Genomic DNA, 8,494 nt, shown 5'->3' on the forward strand with positions numbered 1-8,494 from the left:
AGCCGCCCCAAACCCACTACCACCAACAACAACACCACAGTCTGACGAGGAGGGTTCATTCGCACCAAGGCCTACGACGTCTGACGAGGAGGGTTCATCCGCACCAAGGCCTACGTCGACGTCTCTTGATAATGTGACGTTACCACCAAAATCCCGGAAGAGAGGCAGACCAAAAGGAAAAGTAGTAAATGCTATTGGACTGCCTAGCCGGAAAAAATGCAAGGTTGACAAACCGTTCCCTTTTCAAAGAAGTCCTCGGTGGATCGAGACAGACAAATTCTGAGCTACTTTGTCGGTGAGGCAGACACAATCCGTGTTCTGAAAGGCGAACTTCAGAGGAATCCGTTTAGCAGTGACTATACCCACAGCAGTACTGGACGTGAACATATCCATCATGAAAGTTCGGCGACATTTCGACACGGACGGTTGGACAGCCGTCCAACACGTCTACTCGGCTGTACGGTCTTCTCTCCGTACTGTGTGTGCACTATGTGACGATGACTTGTTGAGTACTCAATCTATTTCATGTGATTCATGTCTCAGATCCCTCCATCTGCAATGCGCTGGAAAACGCTTAAAGCCATATGTACTCGATGACTATACACGCTAATTGCTTTACCAACAGCTGGAGACATGCTAAATTAAGTTCCCTGCAAGATATTGTGGTCTAGGACCCCTTGAATGTTGAGATATTTGAATTTTTATTTTGATCTAGATCGTCCTATTTATAGATTTGCCAACAGAGGGAACGTTGACGCAAGGGAAATAACTCCGCGTCTTTGTTGACATCCTCACTTTTTCAGAGGCTAGAACAAGCTGTAATGCATGTATATGGTCCGCGCATGGCGACATATCGTCATTACATGGTCTTATGGTGCGTTTGACATCGATTATGGGCAAACTACACTTTGTAAACACGGGAGCGCGTACATATGCCTTTAAGACCAAAAACCAAGTTCTGGTTCTGCAGGAACTGCTATGAATGACACACACACACACACACACACACACACACACACACACACACACACACACACACACACACACACACACACACACACACACACACACACACACACATAGAGACAGAGAGTCAGCGGCAATGATCATAGAGAGAGAGAGATGTGACGATGACTTGTATATTCAACGTCCGTATATTCAATCTATTTCATGTGATTCATGACACACACATGGAGACAGAGAGTCAGCGACAATGATCATAGAGAGAAAGATGTGACGATGACTTGTTGTATATTCAACGTCCGTATATTCAATCTATTTCATGTGATTCATGACACACACATAGAGACAGAGAGTCAGCGACAATGATCATAGAGAGAAAGATGTGACGATGACTTGTATATTCAACGTCCGTATATTCAATCTATTTCATGTGATTCATGACACACACATAGAGACAGAGAGTCAGCGACAATGATCATAGAGAGACAATAACCAGTATTTAATTCCTTGCATAGAGATCATCGGATATTTGCTAGTTAAATTAGTGTATTTGGTGTTTTAAGAGAGAGAGAGAGAGAGAGAGAGAGAGAGAGAGAGAGAGAGAGAGAGAGAGAGAGAGAGAGAGAGAGAGGAGAGAGGAGAGAGAGAGAGAAATATGGCTTTTATTCGTGTATAAGACAAGGTTGTAATTGCATTTGAAGTTTGCACATCAGAAATACAAATATTGAAGATTACTTGTGTATTGCCTTTGTGAGATGGAGAATCCGACTAGAGTAGACGTTTCACTTTACTAGCTTCAGCAGCGTCCAACCGGCAAAATAGCCTCTACCGTAACATATCGTTATTTTGCCGGTACCGGCAACATAGCCTACAGGCTACGTTGCCGGTACCGGCAAAATAGCCATTGCCTTTCATAACCCACCGAACTCCGACATGGATTACAGGATCTTGTCCGTGCGCACTTGGTCTTGTGCTTACGTGTACACACGAAGGGGGTCAAGTTACTTACAGGTCTGTACATATATAAGTTGACCTGGGAGATCGGAAAAATCTCCACTCTTAACCCACCAGGCGGCAGCGACCGGGATTTGAACTCACGACCTCCCGATTAGGAGGCCGACGTCTTACCACCACGCCACTGCGCTCGTCTATACGGAACCAATCTCTTGGCACCTGGGATAATAACAAGTATTGAAATGAACAAGCGACTGTCATCCCCAAACGTTAGTTTGTACAATATGTTAGTTTTTGTTGTGAAAGAATATAGTTGTTAGTTAAGTGAAGGCAGCAACGACGACCATAACGCAACTACTGCAGCAAAAACAAAATCATATTTTGTTAAACAAAGTTAACACAGAGGATAAAGAGGCAGAATACAGACAGACGAACAGACAGAATACAGACAGACTAACAGACAGACGTCAAAGTGAACGAATCACCCAAGCATGCAGAAACACACGTTCAGGCTCAAAACACCATCTCCCTAGTCACAGTTTGCGGAGGCAGATTGTTGAATACACTCTTTGGGATCAATCCGTAGCCAGTGCCTAATACGTGGACACTTTCAGCAAGAGAGTCTATGTATCCCAACACGGCCCATAAACTTTTAACAAAAACAACAAAACTAGTTAGGCTACAAATGAACGCATATTGCCGATATTTGTTTTCCCGTCGCGATATAACCTTGAATGGTTGAAAACGACGTTAAACACTAAATAAAGAAAGAAAGAAAGAAAGATATTTGTTTTCTTTTCGAAGTTTAGCTTAACGTGTGCAATATGTTTACACAGTTTATTGTCAAGCAGGCCTTTGGGGAGTGTTTATCTTACGCTATGACTTGTTCTTGAAATCGAGAGCGACTCGATCACAGTGCTGACATTATTTTTCCATGTGCCTGTTGTTGGCAAACACTTACTGTGATGTCTATATGCCTTTTGATGACGCGATTCAGGTAGTGTGACACGATTCTAAAAAAAAGGGTCAACAGAGTCAAGGCTATGTTTGCAGGTTGCCTTGTTGACTTTGGTTTTTTACCTGTATACGAGAAATCGGATATTCCCAATATGCACACAGCCTAGCTGATCGTGAGTAGACTTTAAAAGAAGGTGCACATCAAAGCGTTGAAACATGTGCGTGCATGCTGTGTAGGCAACCTTACCGTAAACTACCTTTAAATCGCCCACCCTTGTTCATACATTTTGCCCAAAAGTAGGGGGTGGGCGCTTGCTTGGTGCTTTACTCTGTGCATGATCAGTTTCTCGTAATAATTCAGCACTTAGTATGAAAATGTCAATAGGATATGTTTCTGAAAAAAAATCTAACCCTCTTTCAATCTTTCTCTGTAATAAAAACCCGTGTTCGTTTGTGAGTTTTACCAGAATAGTTGTTCACTAAACGCACACAAAATACCTTTGTGTGATGCTCATAACATGATAAACAATGATTCAAGGCCTGCTTCGTATTGCAGCGCAAATGATTGAAAAAGAAATAACAAATCTGCACAAAAATAGTGCCATAATGTGTGGGTTTCCCAAATCCCACAAACTCAATGTGTGCAACATTCGGTTTTTTTCAGTAAAAGCTTCGTATCACCATTACTTGATTGTAGAAAAACAGCTACAATTGTTATAAAGCAAAACGAGGCGATTATTTTGTCCATATCACACGAGGAAAAAAAAGAAAGAGAGGAAAGGAAACACGCGAGTATCCATGTCAGGTGTGATTTGTTATCAATCTGCCATCACCGATTTGTATGTCTAGACTTCAACCCCACGCTAATCAACCCCCCAATCATATACATGTACACACATGTATTTAATCACACATAAATACAACTGCTTATATGCGCACATAGCACACAGTTCAGCCTGGCCAAGTATATTCGGGCGTATCAAATGTATACGTGTTTTTGATATCCCTGAATATGGGAGTAACTACTGATATGCATGTTGTGTGATGCAATTATGTTTCTTGATTTTGCTGAATGACTTGATCTTAGCTGAGCTCAGCGCACAGAGATAGCCGCAATTTCACACTCATACGCCTGTTCTCAGTGCGTATTCAATCACACTGGGTCGTCGCGATATAACCTTCGTGGTTGAAAACGACGTTAAACACCAAATAAATAAAGAAAGAATCACACTGGGAATTCCCGATGAATAGATCTTTCCACACTGCTCCTGCTGAGTAATCGGACCTTAAGAATAACTCGGCAATAAGGAAGGTTCTCTTGTCAGTAAAAATATGCAATGTGCGTTGAAAAAAACCAAACATAGACACATAAACCTGGCAGTCAAGGGCGAATCACACACCTACAATCTGTGCAACATTGCGTCGAGCACTAGGACAGGTATGTATTGTGCTACATAATTAACCTATGTTCAAATATGTGTACTCGAGTATTGTGTTTTCTAATACGATATCACCGAGTCCTTGAATTCAGTTGCATGACCTTTGTGGTGTGTATGGCATGTCTTCTCCTTTCTGTGCTTATTGGCTCGGCTTGCCTTCAGTGAGAATAAGAAAGTGACACTTACGGTGCACACGTATATGGGCTGAGCATGGTAGTGACGGAATACCAATCTGAACTTTGTGGTATTACCCCCGCTTCTTTGGTCTGTTCGTTTGTCTGTTGGGTGCTTGTGTTTGTGTTTCTATTTGTCTGGTTTGTTATTTTTATTTTATCTATAGTTATAAACTTATGCGTGAATGCATGCATGTAATTAGTTTTTCTTGTTTTTGAATCTGAAGTTTTGAACGTTATCAGATAGTCTATCTGTTGTTGGTGGTTTAAAAAAAACAACACTTCTCTATAGCTATTCTTTTATCTAACTTATGAATGTATGATTTAGCAAAAATCAAGAATGAATCGTTTGTACTTTTACTGCAGCTATTTTTTTTGGAGCCAAAATCAAGCTATGTTATATACCTCCAATACTATGGTTCAAGAGTAGCATCTTTCGTAGCTAATACTGTAATAGCAAACACCAAAATAATTGGTCAAAATAATTCACATTTATGTTTTGCTTTCCAATTTCTGTTCTACTGTCTACTCTGTGTTGGTGTTTTGGGGTATTTTCCATCTTCTTTTTTGTTTGTACAGTTTATTTCGAAAGGCTGTGTTCATATCCAGCTAATCGTACATATGTTATTGTCATCAGTTTCATTTCATAACAAGCTGAGTAGCAAAAATGAATGTTCAAAAAAAAATCAATGTTCTTATGTGACAAATCCAAGAAGTGACGTTCACAACATTGCCTCCCTGTCGGTGATTGTGCGTACTTTTTTGAATTACCAAAATGATCACAAAAACGATGATTGGTGGCTCCTTGCCAGACCAGCATTTTTTGTCGATCCTCGGGAGCAGTATAACCTCGGCCGATAAAGATTATATAAACAGAAGACAATATTCTCCAATCGGACCGACCAAAAAAATCTGGTCTGACAACAAGGCACCAATCATCTTACAATGTTGCACTCCTGTTTTCAGAATGAACTAGACACTTGATTCAGTGCAGCCAACAGTATGAGGTTTGCGCTTTTGGTGTGCATTGTACAATACTGTGTGGGTGTTTCTGCAAACTCTGCAAATGATGATTTCACCTGCATTGCTGGCAATTTTACGATTGGACAACGGGGAAATGTGACTTGTCACTTTGGGCCTGATATCCACAAGATCGGGTATCATTTCGAAATTGTGAGGTATCCTTTTGATGCCCCAGGAAGCCATAGCGGTAAGAACAACTCTTTTCATGGCCATTTAATTGTTCTGTCTGAATCTATAAGTAGTATTTCAAGGCCTCTGTCCGTCACACATTTGATCTTTATAACTCCGGTATTTATAAGCCGATGTGCCTGGCATTTGGCATAAACATATACCTTACCTATGGCATACTTGTGGGTACTTATTTCTAGCCAATCGCTGGCCAAGCGATTATGGCTCAGGTGTTTCGATTCGCCTCAAATTATTTTACAAAGACCATTCACATTTCTGTTGCAAAGCCATCCGCTAAATGTCGACTGAAGCTATTGAGTTACCATCGTAATAAAGCGCGCTTCAACTTTTTTATCGCCAGCCTATAAACACAGCGCTACGATCCGCAATGGCACGGTGGTTAGAGCGCTTGCATCTCACGCAGGCGTACGCGGTTCGACTCCCACTAGGGACAATGTTTTAGTGCTCTACAGTTCATTGGGTACCTGAGTGATTTGTAGGTATTTTGTGTTTTGTAAGTTTATATGTATATATTTGAATTGTGAAGCGCTCGGAACTGCTATCAGGATTTGAGTTATGAAAAAAAGATGAAACGGGTACCTGATCAAATTCAGGGACGGGACAAGGGAAGGCAGCTAAGGAGAGGAGATAGGCGCCGCCCTCATAGAGTGTAATGCGATCGCTTCGACCACGACACACTGTGTCATTTACTTGCATTTACGGACGGGTCATACACTAGTCTCCTGTATTTTAGTTTACTTTCGATGTGTATGTCTGCCTGTCTCTTTAAGTATAAATGTGTCTCTCTGTATGTGTGTTCGTCTGTCTGTCTGTTTATCACTCTGTGTATATAAGTGCGTAGGTGCGTAAGTGTGTGAGTGTGTGTGTGTGTGTGTGTGTGTGTGTGTGTGTGTGTGTGTGTGCGTGTGTGCGTGTGTGTGTGTGTGTGTGTGTGTGTGTGTGTGTGTGTGTGTGTATGTGTGTGTGTGTGTGTAACTGTGTGGTACCTCATGTGTAATACATCTTTGCAATTATTTGTCTCTAAATTCAGGGCATGATGTTCTTCGATGCCACAGGCTAGGCAGCGAAGTGAAATGTAGTGTAGAAACTGGGTACGAGTTTGATGAAAAGCTGCACGACAATTTGACAGTCTTCATTCCCAGTGTCACGATAGACGTTGCAGGACGCTATGCATGTCAACTCATTCCGCCAGACAACAGGAAAAAGCAATTGTGTAGTCTCCTTGTGATAGGTAATTTGCACTATCTTACGTACGTATATATATTTTCAGTAGATTTTGAATGGAAAAAGACACAACAAATGATGTCACTATTGATGGGAATAGATTAAAGGGAAAAGAAAGAAAGAAAAAAGAAAAGAAGGAAAGAAAGCTAGAAAGAAAGATTTAAAACAAAAGACAGACAGAATAAAAAGGAAGATGGGAATAAATTAAATGGAAAAAGAAGGAAAGAAAGAAACAAGTCGCGTAAGGCGAAAATACAATATTTAGTCAAGTAGCTGTCGAACTCACAGAATGAAACTGAACGCAATGCCATTTTACTCGTAGCATCGTCAGGCCACCGCTTATGGCAAAGGCAGTGAAATTGACAAGAAGAGCGGGGTAGTAGTTGCGCTAAGAAGGATAGCACGCTTTTCTGTACCTCTCTTTGTTTTAACTTTCTGAGCGTGTTTTTAATCCAAACATATCATATCTATATGTTTTTGGAATCAAGAACCGACAAGAAATAAGATGAAAGTGTTTTTAAATTGATTTGGACAATTTAATTTTGATAATAATTTTTATATATTTAATTTTCAGAGCTTGTTTTTAATCCGAATATAACATATTTATATGTTTTTGGAATCAGCAAATGATGGAAAATAAGATAAACGTAAATTTGGATCGTTTTATAAATTTTTATTTTTTTTTACAATTTTCAGATTTTTAATGACCAAAGTCATTAATTAATTTTTAAGCCACCAAGCTGAAATGCAATACCGAACCCCGGGCTTCGTCGAAGATTACTTGACCAAAATTTGAACCAATTTGGTTGAAAAATGAGGGCGTGACAGTGCCGCCTCAACTTTCACGAAAAGCCGGATATGACGTCATGAAAGACATTTATCAAAAAAATGAAAAAAACGTTCGGGGATTTCATACCCAGGAACTCTCATGTCAAATTTCATAAAGATCGGTCCAGTAGTTTAGTCTGAATCGCTCTACACACACACACACACACACGCACGCACGCACACACGCACGCACATACACCACGACCCTCGTTTCGATTCCCCCTCGATGTTAAAATATTTAGTCAAAACTTGACTAAATATAAAAAGAAGGAAAGAAAGAACAAAAGAAAGGAAGAAACAAGAACAACCGACAGCCAGAAAGAAAACCAACAAACGAACAAACAATTAAGAAAACAAACAAGCAAACGAAAACCAAATGTGACCCTCTACCACGAAATGAGTCGCATGTCACCTTTGCATGATGTTCATGTTTTTACATTTTCCTAAAGAGTTTTTTGTGCTCTATCCAGTGGTGAAACCCGTTTTCGAAAAGAGCGAAAACTGTTTGAGTTATAAGCCTGTGACTAAGGTGACCCTCACACTTTTACCAGACACTCCCCGGACTTATATTAAGCCTAGCGCAGAACCGTGCGAGGTGACATGCGACTCATTTCGTGGTGGAGGGTCACAAATAAGTTTACAAATAAGCAACTAACGACAACAATTGTGTTGATCATTTTTTATCAGAAGTGCTTTTATCCTCAGGGGCAGAAACAACTCCTGCAACACTTGTTGGCTCTGGTG

General features: G+C 40.5%; 1 long non-coding RNA gene across 2 annotated transcripts; it reads left to right on the forward strand.

The window, feature by feature from the left end:
* The first annotated feature begins 4,153 nt into the window (after positions 1–4,153).
* Positions 4,154–8,494, forward strand: LOC138973474 (uncharacterized). Of its 2 annotated transcripts, none has more exons than XR_011458031.1 (4): positions 4,154–4,312; positions 5,453–5,696; positions 6,729–6,929; positions 8,456–8,494. It is a non-coding gene; the product is annotated as an uncharacterized lncRNA (long non-coding RNA). The 2 variants fall into 2 exon arrangements; XR_011458032.1 differs by lacking the exon at positions 4,154–4,312 and adding an exon at positions 4,450–4,557.

The sequence above is a fragment of the Littorina saxatilis genome, linkage group LG8 (assembly GCF_037325665.1).
Source record: "Littorina saxatilis isolate snail1 linkage group LG8, US_GU_Lsax_2.0, whole genome shotgun sequence".
Lineage (NCBI taxonomy): Eukaryota > Metazoa > Mollusca > Gastropoda > Littorinimorpha > Littorinidae > Littorina > Littorina saxatilis.